This window comes from Toxotes jaculatrix, chromosome 2 (genome assembly GCF_017976425.1).
Source record: "Toxotes jaculatrix isolate fToxJac2 chromosome 2, fToxJac2.pri, whole genome shotgun sequence".
NCBI lineage: Eukaryota > Metazoa > Chordata > Actinopteri > Toxotidae > Toxotes > Toxotes jaculatrix.
Genome location: NC_054395.1, coordinates 2,976,372 through 2,998,500, shown reverse-complemented (window position 1 = coordinate 2,998,500; position 22,129 = coordinate 2,976,372). Strand labels below are relative to the sequence as shown.

At 43.0% G+C, this 22,129-nt stretch overlaps 1 pseudogene; it reads left to right on the top strand.

Annotated features, from left to right (window-relative positions):
- Positions 1-1,267: 1,267 nt before the first annotated feature.
- Positions 1,268-4,620, top strand: LOC121192588 (annotated as a pseudogene).
- The last annotated feature ends 17,509 nt before the right edge of the window (positions 4,621-22,129 follow it).

The window sequence follows — 22,129 nt, the reverse complement described above, 5'->3', positions numbered from 1 at the left end:
ATCATTGAGAACAGCAGCAGCCATATTCGTTTGTTTTTTCTTTTTCGTGTGCCACAGGCCTGAAGAAGACCCGACAGGGTCGAAACGTCCTTAGGCACACAACCAGTTTAACTTAAAAACACTCGTTTTTTTTCCAAATTTTTTGTTTTTTCTTTTAATAAGTTCATTTAAACACTTTAACACATTAGAATTTAATTTTCTGTTATTTTTTTTATTTTATCTATTTTTTTTATTTTATTTTTCAACAAACACATTCATTTCTTCATGATAAATAGTACATTGCATATTTATTATTAAATAACAAATGCGAAACCAGACAGAAAAAAAACACGAAAGACCGAGAGTACGAAGACAGAGGAGAAAAACAGGTGGAGAGAGAGGAGAAAATATAGAGAGAAAGAGGAGAGAGGCGAAAGAACACAAAAGGATGTTTCATGATGATGAAGGGTGGACCGTGGTGCGCTATGGGGGGAGGCGCAAACACTCCCGTCAGCGTAACCAGATGTTAGGTGGCCGTTTCGGCCAGGGGATGGACCGTGCACCTCCTGTCCCTTTCCGGGGACAGGCACAAACCTCTTTTCCTAACCTTTGCACAACGTAACCATTTGCACTATTGTTAACCTATTGCACAATAACAACTAATGTTTACAACAGTTCACACTGTACTACTGTTGCTACCATATCAAAACATATTGTTACTCTGTAAACATATTTTTCCGGGTCAAGCAATTTGCAATTTTCATATTTATATATATATATTTTCATATATTTATTACACACTTTATGTTTATATTGTAGTAAAGTTTATTTAGCTGGTTTTGTTTAAATTGTTTATTTATTATTGTATGCACATTGCAGAGAGAGATAAACAACATTTCGATTCCCCTGTATGTCTGACATGGTGAAATTGACAATAAAAAGCCTTTGAATCCTTTGAATCCTCATCAGAGCTGATTCTCTGCTTCAGAGCCTGTGACTCTGCTCTGCACCAGATTCTGCTGCAGATCCAAGACTTTCCAAAGATGAGGTTCCTCTGATGTTCACCTGATGATCCCAGCACCACCTGACATTAATCACCTGCATTAACAGGTTCCACTTTGACTGGTTTTCCAATCATCAGCTGATCAGGTTTTGCCGATTCATGATTTCACAGAAAGTGTCTCAGAGTTTCTGTGAAATCATGTGACCACTGAGCGTCCTCACCTTTTACTGATGGATCATAAAAGCTCTGAACACAGACTCCTCTCTGCTCTTCCTGCATCCTCAGCATCACAGAGCTGCCTGAATCCGATAACACAGGTAAGATCACTTTGAAAGCTTAAGATCAGGAGATGAAAGAATGAGAGAAATAAAACCTTTGACAGATTCTGAGGCTCTGAAGGATTTTGTCTTTGATCATTTAGTTTTCATTAAAAATCCATGAAATCATTGAAATAAATGGGAAAGTCAGTGACTGTGATGATTCCATGGAAAGATGTTTCATATGATTTATAACTCAACCTCAGACGTATCTGTAGAAAACAAAGGCACCAGCTTTGACTCAGCTTCACACTGATCAGCCTACGTTACAGCAACAGGCTGTCAGCTCTCATCAGTGTGTGTGTGTGTGTGTGTGTGTGTGTGTGTGTGTAACACAACAACACAACTATGACACATCAGTTTTTACTCCTAATGATCTTTATTTAAAAAGCACTGTCCAAAATCCAAATTACAGAGAGTTTCAGATGTTCATAGAGGGACTGAGGAGATGCAACACAGCAACATTGACAGTAGCAGCAGCAGCAGGTCTGTGGTCCTCAGTCAGGTTTCTGGAGCCTGATGGTTCTGAACCATCCTGTGGTTGCTCCTGGATTTGTGTTGTTGTGTCACTTATTGTTGTTTGTGTGTCAGATTCATATTGAACCATCAGACCTGGTCCTGGCTGACACCCAGTCCTACAGGACTCAAACCACGGCCCAGTAAAACCTGATGGGACCAAGAGGAAAAGGTGGTTTATGAATAAAGTGGTTCAGACCAGATCAAAGCAGCTGTGGGTCTGAAAAGGTCTTAGATTCACCTGGAAGTTTCATTACTGTCCTACAGCTTTTTATTCTTGTCTTTTCACCTGGTGCAGACACCAAACCCAGACCTGATCAGACCTGATCCGTCTTCACCGTGTGGACCAGGAAACAGCGCCACCATGTGAGTAACAACAGGCAGCAACAACACACTGAAAGCTGAAGCTGAAAACACTGAAGCTGCTGTTCAGGGAGAGAACAGAGACACAGGCAGCTACACTCTGCTCTGCATCACAGCCTCATCATGAAGCTGTGTTTGTGTTGTTGTTTGTGGGTCTGTGTGCGCTCTCTGTCTCTCTGAAGGACCATGAACCTCAGTGTCTGAGTGCTTGTTGAAGGAGACTGACTCCAGACCAGCTCCCAGTCCACTGAGCAGCAGTAACTAAACTCTGTGTGTAACTGAAGTATCTGAGTAAATGTACTCAGTTACTTTCAAGCAGTGCTGCTAACAGGATAAAGTCACAGCATAAACTGTTTGTGATGTTCAAATAAAAAGTGTAAAAGTTTGTGAATAAAGTTTAAATGTGGATTGAATTCTATTCTTTTGTTGCCACAGGTTCAGTAACGTCTTCTCCAAATGCGAGGACATCATGTCCAAAAGTACTCTGATCCACTCAGGGTATCCTGATCTCTACCAGCTGAGACCAAAGAAGGAGACGTTTGGGACTCTGAGCAGAATGACTGTAGGAGAAAAATGTCTGAACAAAGAAAACAAAACAGTTTTATTAGTGGGTGAAACAGGAACAGGAAAATCTACTCTGATCAACTCTCTGGTTAACTACACCATGGGAGTGAAGTTTGAGGACGACGTCTGGTTTCAGATCGTAGAGGACGAGGAGAAAAATCAGACAGAAAGTCAGACATCAGATGTGATGGTGTACGAGATCTTTGGGTTTGAAGGTCAAACTTTGCCCTACTCACTGACCATCATCGATACTCCTGGATATGGAGACACTGCAGGAACAGAACAGGATGCTTTGATCAAAGATTATTTGATTTGTTCTGCTCAGAGGACGGAGTTCATGAAATTCATGCAGTGGGTTTGGTGGTGAAGGCGTCAGAGAATCGACTGAGTGATCGACTGATGTACGTCTTTAATTCAGTGACGTCTCTATTTGGAGACAATGTGAAGAACAACATCGTAGCTCTCATCACTCACTCAGATGGAAGAAAACCTAAAAATGTTCTTCAAACTCTTGAAGCTGCAAAAATTAAATGTGCCACAGACGATAAGAATCAACCTGTTTACTTCCTGTTTGATAACAGACAGAGTGAAGATCGATCAGAGGACAGAGAGACCATGGAACAAGCTGATAAAATATCAGTCAGAGGAATGGAGGGGTTTACCTCCTTCCTGGAAACATCTCAACCTCAAACACTGGAGAAAACTGTGAAGGTTGTGAATGAACGTATCAGACTGACAGCCTGCATCCAAAACCTGCAGGAGAGAATTGGACTGATCGAAAATAAACAGAGAGCGATCGCACAGACTAAAGAAGCTCTGAAGAAACATGAAGAAGAGATGAAGAAGAACAAAGACGTCACTGTAGAACTTGATGAGGTTTATAAAGAAAGAGAAGAAATCAGAGGTGGGAGGTGGGGGTTGTTTTCTTATCCAGCAGCTGTTACCTGTAGAGTCTGTGAAGAGAACTGTGACTATCCAAGCTTAATGGCCTGGAGTCCTGAATCCTGTGAGGTGATGAAAAGAGGACACTCTGTTTGTCCTGGGAGATGCCCTGCTTCAGATCATGTGAAAGAAAGATGGATCTATGTCAGAAAAACAAGGAGAGTTAAGAAGACTGAGAAAAAAATGAAAAAGACGTATGACAAGAACAAGTCAGAGAAAGAGGAGAAGTTGAGTCTGTTGGAAAATCTAGAAGAGGAAATGAAAACTCTGACAGCAAAGAAAGATCAGTTCCTTGAAGAGTCCTACCAACATCTGCTCAGTCTGGAGAAGATCACCCTCAATGTGAATTCACTGTCCACTCACGTCCACCTGGACATCCTGATCGAGAAGATGGAGGAGAGAGGAGACAGAGAGAAGGTCCAGAAACTGAAGGAGATGAAAAGTCGAGAGGATAAAGGAATCCAGGCAGGGCTGAGGTACATGTCTTGTAAACTAACATCAGTGGGTAAAGCAGCTGACGACATTAAGCCACTGTGAGCAGTCAGACACATGACACAGTCACCTGATCATACCTCTGTCAGGTGAGATGTCAGAGCTCATGGTTCATGGTTCAAATGAGCTTTTCTCCTCTCATAATAACTGTGTCAGCATCAGTCTCATGTCAGTAACGTGTCATTGGTCATTTAGCATCATGCTCAGATGAATCTTGGTGAATGTGCTGTGACTTCCTGCTTCCTGTTCACCTGAGAAATGATTCACAGTGAAGCTTCAGAGTGGATCAATCAATAATCAGTTATAGTGTGAATGAATAAAGAGCAGCTTCCTGCACCATGTCCCTACTGACCCCTGACCCCTGTGACCTTTAACCTTTCATGTATTCAAAGTGTGCTTTATGCTGTGCTGCTGTTGGTTTATTAATAAACACATTTACTCTCATTCAGAAACCATGGTGTGTGTGCAGGGGCTTCTGGGTAATTCTTTGTTACACAGCATGGATCATTTTGCATTAAACTCATATTAAGTCTCTGAGGCTCTGAATCTTTCCTCAGGAAATATGAGAAAAGACGTGGTGAGGACTGTCCACAACCGTCCAGCTTCAGTGATCACGTGTCCTCTCATGATGGTGCAGCATCTCTCAGCATCACCTCCATCTTGTCTTCAGTCTATAACATCCCATGATTCCTGCAGTGAAATATAAACTCACACACACAAACACATCTGTGACCAAGACCTTTATAAACCTTTAGTTTATCTGAAGCAAATTCAGAACCTGTGTTTGTGTTTTAAAGGTGAGAAAGAGGAAAACACATCATCAGAAAATGATGAGAATAAAACTCAGCAGAGTTTTAGAGAGTTTTATAAACCTGGTGACATCATGGGTCCTGGGCCACATGGTTGTTGGGTCCAGAGGTCAGTTCAACCCCAAGTGTAAAAATGATCCTGGGGAACTGAGTTCAATGGCCGTCCTCTGTGTTTGGGACAAAGGGGCGTGTCCCCCTCTGTTCTCAGTGGGTGGACATTTGATGTTTGTCTGTCCTTTATAGGAGCATAAAGACAAAACTACACGTGTGTCTGATCCAAACCAATGATCATATTTACAGCTACATTTCTCTAAAGGTCAGACAGGAGCAGGAGTGGGCAATAAACGCAGACGGCTAAGACATCAGTAGTGGGTGCAGACATCTGGGACAGGGCAGACAGTCACAGCGGTGGGAAACACACGAGGGCAGGAAGTGGGTGGATCTGAAACAAGAGGAAAGATTCAATTCAATTCAATTTTATTTTATTTATATAGCTCCTTCCACAATCAAAATTTGTCTGAAAGAGCTTTACAGAGACCCAGAGCCTGACCCCAGATCAGCACTTAAGGCGACAGTGGCAAGAAAAACTCCCTTTTAACAGGAAGAAACCTTGAGCAGAACCCAGCTCAGATGGGGGACCCTCCTGCTGAGGGCCGGGCTGGGTGAAAGGAGGAAGAGGAGGAAGGTAGAACAGCTGGGAATTGAGGAGAGGAGGAGAAGGACATGCAGTATATAGAACATGATACACACAGGAGGTGGACGATGTTAGAGGGCCAGCATTCAGATCCCAGAACAGTTAGTGGATACTGTGCTCAGCAGATTACAGCTATGACAGGAAACAGAGCACAGAAGCAAGCAGCTGTCATGGTTGGTCATTATTTCCATCACAGTCTGCAGAGAATATTAATCCAATATGGATCTGAAGCAGAGTGGAACATTAAACATAGTAATGTGTTAGAGATGGAGCCAGGACCACAGACAGAGACACCTGCAGACAGGGACAGAGACAGAGACACCTGCAGACAGGGACAGAGACAGAGACAGAGACACCTGCAGACAGGAACAGAAACAGAGACACCTGCAGACAGGTACAGAGACAGAGAGAAGAGAGGTGTGCAGAGGATCATGGGATGTCCCCCAGCAACCTTGGCCTATAGCAGCATAACTAAGGGATGGTTCAGTTGCCTGAGCCAGTCCTACTATGGGCTTTATCCTGAACTGTAACAGTGTCTATAGAAATAATTGTGACTAACTATAAGTTTAGTCATAATAACTAAAACTGTAACTACAACTAATTATAAGCTTTGTCAGACAAAAGGTTTTAAGCTTAATTTTAAAATTAGAGAGGGTGTCTGCTTCCTGAACCCAAACTGGCAGTTGGTTGCACAAGAGAGGGGCCTGATAGCTAAAGGCTCGGCCTCCCATTCTACTGTTAGAGATTCTAGGAACGAAGCAGTCTGTTGGGAAAATATGGCGCTATCAGCTATGAGAGATATGAAGGAGCCTGGCCATCCATCCATTTTCTATACCACTTAATCTGTCAGGGTTGTGGGGAGCTGAAGCCTATACCAGTTGATTATGGTCACTCTACAAGATCAACGCGCTTAAGGCAGCTGGACCAAACATACCTGGTCGCGTCCTAAACGACTGTGGTGACAAGCTCAAGGATGTCCTGACGGACATCTTCAACATCTCCCTGAGCCAAGCTGTTGTCCCAACATGTTTCAAAGCCACCACAATAGTTCCAAAAAATTCCCACCCATCCAACTATAATGACTACAGACCCATGGCCGTAATCCCCATCATAATGAAGTGTGTGAAGTGAGAAATTGGTCATGTAGAACATGAAAGCCATTCTCCCTCCCGCCCCCGACCCATTCCAGTTTGCTTACAGGACAAACAGGTCCACAGAGGACACAATCTCTGCTGCTCTGCACCCAGCCCTCACCCACCCAGTACAGGGGCCTTGTGGAGAGTTTTGTCAGGTGGTGTGGGGAGAATCACCTGCAGCTGAATGTGGCCAAGACAAAGAAGATGGTGGTGGACTTCAGTAGGAGTCAGTCCCCGCCCTCCCCTGTCTGTAGTAGTGGGAAAGAGGTAGAAATAGTGACTACTTAGAAGTTCCTGGGTGTTCATCTGGACAACAAACTGGAGTAATTAAATCAAAGCATTAAAGCAAAGGATGCCTGGATACCTGGAGGAGGCGGTGAGGGACAGAATGCTGTCAAAGCTGAGGACAATCATGGACAGTCCCTCCCACCCGCTCCATAAAACTGTTAACAATCTGTATTAGAATTGTAGTAGGTGAATGCTTTTAGATGGAAAAGGTGCATTTTGTGGTTCTCAGCTGATCACTAACATAAAGGCTGCTCCTGTGTGAGGACTGTTAGTCAGTTTGGAATCAAAAGCAGGTTTTAAACTTGTTCTGAATGGTGATAGTGGGGCAGACCTTGAGTTTACATTTGAATCACAGTTTGTGATTTTGAATGTAAACACAGAAAAAAAAGGACAAGAGGAGGAAGAAGTCAAGAAACTGATCTTCAAGATCAAAGCCAACATTTCATCAGTGACATCATCAGTGACATCATCAGTGGCATCATCGTCCTGCACTATAAATCAGACTGCAGCTCTTCAGACAGACATTTCAAACCTTTCAGCAAGCGACTGCAGCTCTTCAGACAGACATTTCAAACCTTTGAGGAAGCGACTGAGACAAAAGAGAAAGCTTCATACATGGAAAAGAACTCAACCACCTTTAAGGTTTGAGAAAACCAAAGAAGTACAAGAAGTGGAAGGAGCCAGTATCCACCAGCAGCAGCTAAGTCGCCTTCCACCCCCGCCCCCTCACCCACTGAAATTAAATAGATATTTTTCACAGCAGACATTTGAAAATTTGGCATGGCAAGAAAAGCGCACGTGTTCACTAGATGTTCATATGTGCTTTTTTTCTGCTGTGAAAAATGTTTGTTTAATGACATGATAGATAACCCAGCCGGTCGAGGCAGATGGCCGCCTACCCAGAGCCCGGTTCTGCTCAAGGTTTCTTCCTGTTACAGGGAGTTTTTCCTTGCCACTGTCGCCAAGTGCTTGCTCTGGGGGGGAATGTTGGGTCTGACTTGATTTATAAAAAGGAGAATCAAGTCAGGTCATGTCATGGGTGAGGGGGGGATTTAAAATATAGATAAGATATATTAAAAAATTAATTAAATTAATAAAAAAAACCTTGTTTCTCTTAAAGAAAAGTACAGTTTTTCTTCCTTTATATCATCAGTTTAAATTTATATGATTTCCTGTGACGTTTTTACATCTTGGTTAATATCAAAGAAAACCAAACAAATTCTAAAAAAACAGTAGAAAAAAAATATTTTAAACTGTGAGAAAACAATGGGATGTTTGACAACTAGATAAGAGTGATGGATTAGTAATAATCACAACTGGTAAGTAAGAAACATGTTGGAATAAACACAGTGATAATGACTGTAAACTACACAGCTGATGTGAATTTGGGCGTGTTCAGCGTGATCAGTTCACAAATACTGGTTATTGTAAAAACAAGTGTTTGAAAAGAAAACAGGACCAAACTTCACTGAATGTGAATGAAGGGTTGGAATATAATTATAATACAGTTGAAGGTGTTAGAGTTTTCTGATCACAAAAAACTCTGCCAAGTGGTAGTTACTGAATAAACAAACAAACAAACAAACATATTCAGAGTAATGTAATCACGATGCTGAAATTGTTACCGAGGAACCCAAGTGTCATGCTTTGCACATGGTCAAAAAGGTCTGTTGACGACAAGCAATTCAAATGTGTTTATTACTGAAAGAGATCAGCCTCTCCTCCTCTCCCCGACAGATATGATAAAGAGTAAATGGGGAAATAAAAGAACATCTCCTAATGAATAAAGACAGTTGTTTTTTATTTATTATTTTTTAAATCAGAGCTGCTTTTTTTTACCTACGTGATGAACCACAAAACAAGTATTATCTTAAATATTATTGGCTGTACTGATTGTATTTGGTATGAAAAAAAAACTGTGCAGGTGTTGTGTTATCAGAGCAGTCTGCCGGGTAACAGCATCCAGTCACTAACAGATTTCCCTATAAAAGGGTGTGCCAGCCTGGCGTCCATTAAGGTTAATATAGATGGTTAGGCAAAGATGAAGCAGGGAACGAAACAAGTGTGAAATCATCCAATCTCCAAAGATAAAGTAATGTGCATGTAAAGCTCCCTGTTGTCGGAGTATGTGAGGTCAGTGTGTTGACAGTGTCTGCAGAGCTGTTACCAGGTTTATGGTCCAACCAACTTATTTTGAGACATGAATGAGGTGTTTTGGTGGTTTTTGATGGTTTGACTGAGCTCTGGAGGTGAGATGAAGTGTTGTTGTGAGATGAACATGTTTGTTGGTAATAAAAACTGGCCTCAGTACTGACCAGTGCTTATTAGCAACTAAAAACAATTCTTTTGTTGTTATTAGCAACACTAATGAATTAATAAAGAGAGTGAGACAAATGAGCTCACAGCTTCACCCCTTGTGTACGACAGTAAAAGAGCGACATCCAGTGGAGAGTTATAGACACACATAAACACATACATACTGTACACTTGCAGGTTGCTTTGCTTTCACCTTCTGTCCAGTTCATCCTAAACCAGCTCCCTGTGGTTTAGGTCTGGAGACTGTGCTGGTCTACATCATGTGAAGCCCAAAATCCCTGAAAAAGGCCTGTTTCCATGACGTTTACAGGATCAGTGACTGCTCACCTAAACTGTTACCTTTTTTTAATTTGGGCAGTTTAACGCTTACTATGTGCTTCTCACCGCTACAGTGTTCCAAAACCTTTGCACTATCACAGTGAAACACAGGGTGTGGACCTTAATCTTCAGCTGTCAGATGTGATGCATTCAATTGCTGTTGGACATACAAAGTTTCTGATGCACTTAAATGCCACAGTGACTTACATTTGGAGTTAGAATTTTCACGACCATGAAGCCCCATCACAACAACAGATAAAGGAAATATAGCATTTCTACACTGTGAAGTTACACATATACTCATAACTGACATTTACTTAAAACTTACATTTCTTCCCACATCACCCAGCTGTACACTATTTTGATTTGAGAGTGTATTTTGAAAACCTATTAGCTCTATGAAAACAGTGCAGCTTTTGACCTGTATTGACATAGGGCTACATTTCTCACACCCACTTTCTACTGTTTTTACTTTGTGTATTTTATGTGTATTGTTAAACCACCTGGCTGGCAGTGATGCAGAAGTTCTCTTCCTTTACATAATCATTTACCTAAGTACACATTATTAACTCTTACATTATTAAAGTTACTTACTTTACAGAAAACTGGCTGCTGTGACTCATATGCTATAATAAATGACATTATTTATACTGAGGCAGAGACAAACATAAAAACAGCCCTGGAGTTTGACTGAGGGCTGCAGTAGTACTAACTTATGATACCTATGGACAATGGTCAGCCAATCAGTGAAGAAAGTGCCAAAGAGTCTTTGATGATTTTGGGGCTGCAACATTAGACATGAAAGATGTCAATCTGTATTCTCCAGACTTTCCCTCTGGGACTTAGTCGCTTAAGGGAACATCCAACTGGAAGCAGCTGATCTCACACTGAAGCTACACAGCAGACTTTACACCCACTCCATCGCCTCATAGCAAAAACAATAAGTCTGTCTGTGCGACTCGTGTCCCAAACGTAAGGGAGCAGCACACAAGGAAAGAAGGAATACTGACAGATCCTGACAGGATGAGTGTAAATACAGTAAGATTGTAATACATGTCAGTGGTAATGACAGGAGGTCACTAAAATGAATGTTGAGTCGGTGTGTACTCCTGCAATGACTCTGTTGGACTCTATCATTTTCCCTGGACTCCTACCCAATCTGACCAGTGATGACATATTTTGCCGCATTCAATTCAATTCAGTTTTATTTATATAGCTCCTTCCAAAATCCAAACTGTTTCAGAGCTCTTTACAGAGACCCAGAGTCTGACCCCAGATCAGCACTTAAGGAGACAGTGGAGAGAAACAGCTCCTTTTGAACAGGACCATTTAGTCGCAGGTGCTGTTCAACAAATGATGTGGGCTTTGTAGGCAACTGGCAAACTTTGTGTGGAAAACCCGGCCTGATTAGGAGAGACGGCATTCAACCCACTGAGCAGCTCTCATATCTAGAAATGGGACTGATGTTCTTACCAAACAAAACCATGACAACCCAGAGTTAAGACCAGGAGGCAGAGTTGCAGTCCTACATGTCTCTCTGCACTTCCATTAGAGCAGTTACCCACCCAAAATCCCATAGAGACAGTCTGTCCCTGACCCCCTAAATTAACTAAGGCAAACACAGAAAGAGGAGTTTTATAGAAAAACCTAATTAGAGATTAACACCAATACCACCACAGCTCCAACAAATAGGAGAATTATATGTGGACTCCTAAACATCAGATCTTTGTCATCTAAAGCTGGACGAGTAACTGACTTAATATTAGACTGTAACACAGATTTATTCTGCCTGACTGAAACCTGGCTCTGTCCTGAAGAATATGTTAGCCTAAATGAATCCACTGTCCCAAGGTCATATTAACAGCCACATTTCTGGAGACACCGACCAAGGAGGTGGTGTTTTTCGACTTTGAACCCTTTCCCTGCCAAAGACTATTTGAAATTATTGGTTTTAATCCTCATAGAAATAAAATACTGAATAAAAAACATTTGTAAATTTAAATTTTAAAATGTAATCACCCCATTTGTAATATTACTATATTTAACCCTTAAACCAGAAACGACAAAATAAAATAAAATAATTACTACTTTTAGACTTAAACCTTTACTCAATTAACCCTTCATTTCCAATAATCCTCCCTATTAATTTAAATTCTTAGGCACACCAACTAGGGGTTAAGTTGTAAGTACTTTTACACAGTGAAAGTGTCGGAGAGCCACTCATGTTTAGTAATATTTGTTCACATAGAAAATTTCCATACTGAACAAGTGAATATGTTCACTTTGCATATAACGCATTGAGAAATGTTAAAAGAGAACACATATTGTGTTTAAAAACTTAAATTCCTGAACATGTCCATATTACTTCTTATATATATAATAGTTTCTGTCAATGAGAAGCCTGGAACTGCATGGATTCAACCAGAGAGCTGTATGTATAAATGCCAGATTATAAAACACGCATTTCAAAACTGGAGTCTGACTGTCAATAACAATGCGATACAACGTCTCAATTTGCGGGACGTGTGAAAAGTAATGGAATTGTGTGACTGTCCCGCACAAGCGGGACATCTGGTCACCCTATTTCCATATCCTAGACCCATATATCGATACTCCCTCATTAAGGGGCGGTGTAGTTTCACAGGTCAGTGCAGAAAATGGGGGCAGCTCTTCTTGTACAGCGCGCAGCTTTTGCTTTTTCAGAACAGAAGGAATGAGACTGCGGTCAAACCAGCCGCTCCAACATTTCAAGCTCCCGTGTTACAGACTTTACGGTAAATAGGCGGATGCGGTTGAGAAAGTCAGCGCTTGGATGCTACAGCGGGGGCCGACTCCCGGTTTTCAAAATAAAGAGACGTGTCAGTGCGATCCTGTACTGGTTTTGAATCATTATGTCACATGACCTGGAGGCTTTTGAAAAAAGACGGTATATATCAAATATTGATGATCAGGAGTGTTAAAAAGTAATAAAAAGAGGTGTATCTCAACCAGCCAGTGGTGCTCCACCCCCTTATTCCTATGACCCTAATGGCAGTGATTTACCCAGAGGTCAGAGGTCATGCCCTTTAAACACAGTGTTTCACTTCCTTTTTGCAGCTTCCTGTCTCTCACTGGTCTGTCTGTCTGTCTGTCTGTCGACAGCAGAGTCCTTCAGCATTACTTCAACCTTGGAGTCCAGGTAAGTTGTCCTGAAGTCACCTGCCATGCTGACATCATCATCGTGTCAACCTGTTGATCAGTCACATGTGATGACATGTGATGTCACAGTCTGACCTCCGTCCCCCTGCACAGTGGTGCCATCAGAGCTGTTGGCAGCAGCAGCAGACATACCCCGCCACCTTACCTGAAACCAGGTACTCCTACCAACATTACAGCCCCTACCTGAGCCAGGACCTGCCCCTGCATGGTAAGACCTGCACCCTCAGCCTCCTCTGATGTCAGTGAGAGGATGAGTGAGTGGGAAGATGAGTGAGTGAGAGAGGAGTGAGTGATAGGATGAGTCAGTGAGAGTGGAGTGAGAGGATGAGTCAGTGAGAGGGGCAGTGAGTGAGAGGATGAGTGAGTGACAGTGGGAGTGAGTGACAGGATGAGTGAGTGAGAGGGGGAGTGAGTGAGAGTGGAGTGAGAGGATGAGTGAGTGAGAGAGGGAGTGAGTGAGGATGAGTAGATAGATAGATAGATAGATAGATAGATAGATAGACAGACAGACAGACAGACAGACAGATAGATAGATAGATTACTTTATTAATCCCAGAGGGAAATTAGTTTGTCCCAGCAGCACACATACACAACAAACACAGTACAGTTATAAGTAGAGAGATTATTCTAAGTAAATTATTCTAGTAAAATTCAGAGCACAGTTCTGGAGGCTACATGTGTATTATACAGTCTGATGGCCTCTAATGGAGCCAGGCTGGTGCCAACAACTGACTCAGCCTTTTTTAAGAGTTTATTTAGTCTGTTTGCATCCTTTGTTTTGAGAGGCCAGACCAAAGATTCCCAAATCCTTTACCTGTAACACCGCCCTGTGGAGTTTCTTCCAAGGTTACACCCACTTCCTAAACACTCGAGGGTGGGCTCACTTGGAAAGCTTGTGTCTGCAAGTGTCCCAACGCATAATCCCTAATTCCGACCATTTCACAGCCGCCTGCCACGTGCTTGGGCCATTTGCCATGGTCACTGATCAAAAAATAATGTGTTTGCATTAAAATCTAAAAATTGTATATAAAAACACAAATAAATTACTAAAATTCTATATAAATAGCATTCCTTTCATAATATTTGCTAAAGTGCAAATTATTTACGTCACTAGCTTCAGAAAGCTAACAGTCAGAAATAAAATAAGTATGTCTCATCTCTCATTTGTCCATATCTCCAATGAGCTCTTCCTCTCGATCGTGCTACTTATATAACATTTAAAACATAACAAATTTCTAAAACTTTTTGGCGGTGACACTTAGTGAAATTTTCACTCCCGCATTGACTTATATGGATTCCAGAATTACATCTATGGACTTCCAGATGTGTATCTATTGCATACCATTTGGCAAAGTGTCTCCCCTCTCTCTCCCCTGTGGAGTGACCCATGGGAAAGGGGGTCACCTTGACGGACAGCTTTTGACATGGAGAGCCAGGAAATGTCAGTTTCAACTCTTCAACTGTTAATCACACTGGGGAAATCAAAGTTTTCATATATTTAATGGTGCCACCTAGTGGTGGCTGACATATGTGACATGCCCCTTCTCACACTCGCCAACGCTTTTGGTTTCACGGCTCTAGCTGCTTGCGTTCCGAGTTACAGACCTTAATTGGTTTGAACTTGAGAAACTTTGACCCCTCATAACTCTGTCCCTGAATGGAATAGAGGGCTGAGGCCAGCATATTCCTGCTGTGGGGATCAAGACCTTTCCGAGGATGTGTCTACTTTGGCCGTGGGGCCAAAATCAAAAAAGCCAGTTTTCTTGCTTAAAGTCCAACAGGATCTTTGGCCTTTATTTAACAAGTTTTTGAACATTGAACATTATTTAATGACTTTTTAAACATTGAACATCATTTAACAAATTTTAAAAGTTTCAACATTATTTAACAAAATTTTAAAGTTTCAGCATTATTTAATGAACACATTTACTCAGTCCATTTGTTTGGGCTGCTCTTGGGACTGGAGGGAGGGGAAAGGGAAGAATCAGGGAAATCAAAGTGGGTGGACCGCGAGCAGGTGACTCCCATTCAGTCACATGAGACTGGGGACTGGCTGGGACAGAGGGACCAGCCTCCTCCTCGTCCTCCACAGCAGAGAAGTATATGGAGGAGGGTGTCCCAGGTCCAGCACCTGAGGGACCTGGCCCAGGGGCAACTAGGGCTGCGGAAGAGGGACCAACCTCCTTCTTATCCTCATCAGACCAGGAGAAGGAGGAAGGTGTCCAAAGTCCAGCACCTGATGGACCCGGCCCTCCTCCAGGAGCGACCAGGGCTGAGGCAGGGCCTGGAGGGACCTAGGCTGGGGCAGGGCTGGGAGGGACCTGGGCTGGGGCAGGGCCGAGAGGGACCTGGGCTGGGGCAGGGCCCGGAGGGACCAGGGCTGGGGCAGGGCCCGGAGGGACGAGGGCTGGGGCAGGGCCAGGAGTGACCAGGGCTGGGGCAGGGCCCGGAGAGACCTGGTCTGGGGCAGGGCCCGGTGGGACGAGGGTTGGGGCAGGTCCGGGAGTGACCAGGGCTGGGGCAGGGCCCGGAGGGACCTGGGCTGGGGCAGGGCCGGGAGGGACCTGGGCCTCGTCCTCGGTCTCATCCTCGTCCGTGTCTGTGTCCGTGTCCACGTCCTCGTCCAGCCAGAGGCACAGCAGGGGGGGCAGGTCTTCAGTAAAGAAACTGGAGCTGACCGGCATGTTCACTGTCTACAACATGATATGTTTATATTAAACTCTAAATATTGTACTGTACATTAAAACACAAACAAGTTAATAAAAGTCTACATAAATTATATAAATTATATATGTGTGTGTGTGTGTGTGTGTGTGTGTGTGTGTGTGTGTGTGTGTGTGTGTGTGTATAAGACCTCCTCCTGTATATATTGTATTTCTTTTCCATGTTTATTTTTTCTATACGACGCCCACGGAGCTTGTACAGTATGGAATAACATTGTCTGCGGTGGCGACAGTATCTCTAACGAGTTTAGTTTTTTGTATCGCACGAGTTTTGTCTCATCCGTCGTGTGGACAACTGCTGGACATTTACTGCTGCCGTGGCCAAGGCTGCATGTAAAGCAAGTTATCAGCTCATGGAATAACATTATCAACGGTCCATATTTGCTTAAACCAGTAAGTGCGTGTTCTGTGACTACGTTCAGAGAAGGTTTCGCGGTGCTGTTCATGGTATTATTCGCATTAAAGAATGAGTTGTTTAGTTTTACTAAAATACCGCCCGTAATAACATTTAATGGTCACAACTGTGTGCCCAAAATGGACGCTCTATTTATCGGTCAGTTACATGAGTTTTAATGATGATGGCAATTTCATTGTAGTTTGTTAGCAAACAGAAGAAGCTTGCATTGCTACTAGCTTACTTGTGTTGACTGGCCTTGACCCTCAGAAGAGGCGGGGAAGGGAGGCTCCACGTCGTCCTGTACTGGATTTCGTCAGTAGATGGCAGCATAGGATTAGGAATGAATAAGGGATAAATCCAATCTGTAATTTGTTTAGGCAAATTCCAAAATATATACAGAGTGACTTTTCTGCTGATGCATTCCGTTCTGGGTGGCCTGGTGGGCAGAATATATTTTTCTATCACACAAAAGATCATCTTTTATTTCTTTTGCTGGCTTACATTAAAACTGCTGCGTGTCAAAGTCAGCTTTATTGTCAAAACCATATGTACAGGCCATACATAGGTTTTGAAATTGCAGTGCTCCCTTGGCCCACAGTGTTACAGTAGATAGATAATTAAAGACAGTATAAACATAAACAGTATAAACACACAGTTCCATCAACAATACAAAACAACAGTATAAACATATCTCAGTAGTTGAGAGAAAAGACCTACTTGAGAAGAGAAATACTTGTATATAATACAAAAATCAATGACACGAGAATTTGTGTGTAATTTTTAACTCAAATGATGTAATTTAAGCAATAACAGGGTTATATAGCAGCAGCTGAATGTAAGTGCTGGTGCAAGTCTTTTTCAACCCAGTGGTGTGTGTGTGTGTATGTGGGAGTGAGTCCATAGTTCCGGGGGGGTTCAGAGGGGGGATGTGGGTGAGGGTCTAGGGTTCATGTGTGCCGTCCCTCCCCTCAGGGGGAGGGACGGCAAGGCAGGGAGAGAGTTCAGCATCCTGACAGCATGGTGGACAAAACTGTCTCTCAGTCTGCTGGTTCTGGCCCGGAGACTCTTCAGTCTCCTTCTGGATGGCAGCAGACTGAAGTAGCTGTTGGATGGGTGGGTGGGATCACCAGCAATGCAGAGGGCTTTGCGGATGAGACGATTGTGGTAGATGTCCTGAAGGGAGGGGAGAGAAACACCCATGACCCTCTCAGCTGCTCTCACTACGCGATGTAGCTTTTTGCGGCAGGACACGGTGCAGGTGCCAGGATGGTCAGGATGCTCACCTCACTCCTGTAGTGTCTCATCGTCGTTGTTGATGTGACCTACCACAGTTGTGTCATCTGCAAACTTGATGAAGAGGTTGGAGCTGTGTGATGGTGTGCAGTCATGGGTCAGCAGGGTGAAGAGGAGGGGGCTCAGCACGCATCCTTGGGGGGCCCCCGTGTTCAGTGTGATGGTGCTGGAAATGTTGCTGCCGACCCGTACTGCCTGTGGCCTTCCTGTCAGGAAGTCCAGCAGCCAGCTGCACATTGAGGTGTTGATCCCCAGTTGGTCCAGTTTGTGAATGAGTTGCTGAGGGATGATTGTGTTGAATGCTGAACTGAAGTCTGTAAACAGCATTCTGACATGAGTTTTTTATGTCATGTGTTTATTTCACTTTGTGATTAAGCTAGGACTTTTCCCTGTATTACACCTTGGACGATGCTTATCATGTACAGGAGCATGTATGGTGTTGTTAATGCTTCAAGATATATCATATTGCTAAAATTTTGAAATTGTAATATGGGCTGCTTTTTGTTATTTTGCAGATGAATGGGTCTGCAACAAAACTGAATGTGTTACATGTCTCTTGTGTTTCAGGATTTGATCATATGCAGTGCAAAGTTTGCAAGTTAACAAGCTCCAGTCAAGAAATTCTTCTGAAACATTGCCGTCTTCATCACGGAAAAGGTGCACACTGGCCTTGTATTCATATAGACTGTGTTTGGGTATTCAAAACACCTGGTGCACTGAGGTTAGGGCTGCTCGATTATGGCAAAAATCATAATCGCGATTATTATGATTCATATTGAAATCACTATTATTCAAAACAATTATTCACTGATTTTAGAATTTGCTTTTATTGAACTTGAAGCAGGTTTTTTTCTTTTTAACACAATGGCTAATGTTTAATTACAGCTAAACCAACAAAATGAATTAAAACAAAGTGAAAAAATATATAAATAATACATATGCAAATAAATATAAATATAAAAAAACTATGTGGTAGTGTACTCAATGCCACAACAAACTCCAGTACAATCTAAATGAACATCTATAGTATGATTAGTACATTAATGTTCAACTTAAACATGTTAAACTACTTTTGAGGTAGTGCTCTTGAGGCCAAAAGGAGTAACAAACACTTTGAACCATGAGCTGCCTTAATTAAAATAACACGCCCAGAACTTTCCCTTTTAAAAAAAACAAAACTTTTCAAAAGACTAAAAGTAGGAGAAAAACCCCCAGGCTCCCTGTAGTCTTCCTCATGAAACCTCTTAAAGGTTTTTAGCAAGAAACACCAGTCTGTTTGGTCTGGCTTTAGAGACGAGCGCAGACAGGTAACGATATTTCCGCCTGTACTGAAAACCCTATCTGAGGAGGCACTTGTGGCTGGGATGCAAAAATATTTCTTTGCCAGGTTGGAGAGCCGTGGGTAGAGCTTCTGGGATACCTTCCACCACTCCAGTGGGTCCTCCTCAGTGTCCAGTGTCCCTGCCTGGAGGTAGGACTGTAGCTCAAAAGCCTTGTCCGGTTGCAGAGCAGGTGCTGGCGCTGTGGCTTCACTGACCTTGAAGAAGCTTCCCAGGGCTTTTTTCTTCTTCCTTATTGCACCAGAAGCAGCATCCTCAGCATCATCAGCAGGCTCCACTTCAACAGGGGCCTTCTCCTTGGACAGGAAAATATTGTGAATAAACTATGAATAACATTTGAATCTCACTAGTTATGGGTTCTCATAACTAGAAATATACCATAACATTTGGTTACATTACATTATGATTACTTAACATTTATATACTGTCAAATGTGTATCTTTTACTGTTATTATAATTACCATAACAGTTATCATCTCAGCTGTCAGTCTTGCCTCAATTGACCCTCGATTGTCTTCACTCACATATTTGAGCTTGAACCTTGGGTACAGGGCAGAGGCCTTGTCAAGCAGCTCTTGTGTTTGGGCGTCAGCATATTTTTCATTGAGATAGTCTGTTATCTTCTTTTTAATGCTTGACAAAAGACACACTTACACATTTCTCCCCAGAGAGTGCATCCGTAAATTCAATGAGAAGGCTGAGAGACTTATTAATAGCCTCTAAGACATCGATGTCCTGCCAAGAAGGGACAAGGTGTCTTGTTTTTCGGTCGTTGGAGAGGATCTGAGAAATGGCCTTTTGCTGTTCGAGGATCCTGCCAATCATGGCCTGCCGAGACCCCCACCTGGTTGGACATTCAGTCTTGAGAGAGTGCTCAGGTAGATTCAGCTTCTTCTGTGTCTCGGTCAGCTCCCTCTTTTTTCTCCAGCTCTAGGAGAAGATGCTGACCAGTTTCTTGCAGAGGCCCATTGCACGGGTGATCCTGGGATCCTTCATTGCATTCTCTAAGATTACAAAAATATATGTATTAACACATTATCATGATGATCAAAAAAAAATTATGATGATCATTATCAATTTTTCATAGCTGTGAAATAGAATGATTTGACTGTGATTTGGCTGTATGTGTGGAGGGATGACAGAGAAGCTCACATGTAATAGCCTATCTTCATTACATTTTTTGTTATTAATATTACATCACACAATCCGGAGAAAGAGAACCTACTCAGCTATGGCCAAGTGAAGCTTGTGCCCGAAGCACTGCAGCCTTGTCCAGCCATTGATTTCAGCCGTCAGTCTTACCTTTGAGGCATTGTCTGTGGTAATACAGACGAGGTTCTCCTCCTAAATCCCACGCAGCCATCACTTGCCTCAGGCCATCGGCAATGTTTTGCCCCGTGTGGTCTTCGGGAAAAAAAGAAGTCTGAAGACACTTTGTCAATATAATGTAGCGTGAGGCTTATATACGGCTCCATGGTGCGGCTTGACCACAGGTCTGTTGTAGCGGCGAAATGTTCTGCTGTATGAACATTATCTGCAACTTTCTCACGACATTCATGAAAAAGTGCAGGCAGTGCAACTCTGCTGAAATGGTGACGCGGTAGCAGTGTGTAACGCTTGTCCAAAGTAGTCACCAACTTCTTCAACCCCAGGTTTCTTTGGCTAGCATAAATGTGATAGCCTCCATGATTTCTTGGTGTCTCCTGGAGCTGGTTGGATAGGCTGTTGCATTATAAAGGGTGCCCTCGATGGATGCCTGAGAGGTGGTGGCAGGAGACGAGGAGACTTTAACTTTCTGTGGCTTTTTCTGGTCCTTTATTGCTTGGTAATAAACAATGTTGTGATTAGCCTTCAAATGATTAAACAAATTGGTCGTGTTGCCATGAGGTGCAGCCACGACCATGTAACAAACCTTACAACGAATTTTAGTTTGTTCCACGTCTGACTGTTCAAAACCGAAGTGGTTCCAAATTACGGAATTTTTCTTCCCTTTCTTTTCAACCAAAGGCTGCCTTTCTTCTGCCATTCTTCCCAGGTTGCTAAATTAGCTGCTCCCTCCTCTCTCTCAAAACATGCTGAAAGTAAACGACTGTTTGTGTTCGGGGGCAGGGTGCAGCGCACCGCTGTAAAAGGTAGTCTGCGCTGCTACGTTTACGTCACAGGACAGAACAAGAGCAACACTGGAGAAAGGCATATGGCACTATGGTAATTTTAAAATTAAGCTTAAAACCTTTTTGTTTGACAAAGCTTATAATTAGTTGTAGTTACAGTCTTAGTTATTATGACAAAACTTATAGTTAGTCACAATTATTTCTATAGACACTGTTACAGTTAAGGATATAGCCCTTCGTAGGACTGGCTCAGGCAACTGAACCATCCCTTAGTTATGCTGCTATAGGCCTAGGCTGCTGGGGGACTCCCCATGATCCTCTGCACACCTCTCTTCTCTCTGTCTCTCCTCAGACCCACTTTCACATTTATTAACCTTTATTCCATGTCATTAACTCTGTGTCCTCTCTCTCCTGTAGTCCTGTGCCTGTCTCTCTCTGGTCTCTCTGTCTCTGTACCTTTCTGCAGGTGTCTCTGGCTCCGGAGCTGCATGTTCTCTGTCTGTGGTCCTGGCTCCACCCACCTGCTCCTGTCTACAATGATCAATTTCTAACACATTACTCTGTGTAATGTTCCACTCTGCTACAGATACATGTTGGATTAATATTCTCTGCAGACTGTAAATAATTACCAACCATGACAGCTTCTTGCTTCTGTGCTTTGTCTCCTATCATAACTGTAATCTGCTGAGCACACAGTATCCACTAACTGTTCTGTAATCTGCGACAGGAAGTAGTCAACAGCTGGTGTTGTCTCAGATCATGGACGTCATCAACGAGAACGAGGCTCACTTTCTATCATCTCTGCAGCAGGGCAGCTGGTTGATCCACAGAACTCTCAACAAGAAGGACTACTACATGGAGTCTTCCCCAGTTAATCCCCTCCACTCCATTGGCTACTGCAGCCTCCCATCAGCCCCATGGACAGGCCGAGGGCTGTCTGTTTATTGACCTTTCTGCAGCTTTCAGCTCCTTCTCCTGGTCTTCATCAGTGATTGTGTGTGTGTGTGTGTGTGTGTGTGTGTGTGTGTGCGTGCGTGCGTGCGTGCGTGCGTGCGTGTGTGTGTTTGCTGAAATGGTATTTCCTGTCAGTACTTTTATTTTGAAAGTCCTTCAATACTTCTCCTCTGTGACATGAACTTGTGTCTAAGCATGTCTTCTGTGTGTCCTCCAGCCTTGGTGGCCTGGTCTCTGCACAGGGACCTGGGTTTCCCTCTGGACCAGGTGGACCTGATGCTGGAAGAGAGAGGAGTCTGTTGAACTTCAGTGTGATCACAGCAGCACCTGTGTCCACCTCAGGCAGAGACCCTGTCTCACCTGTCTGTGTCCACCT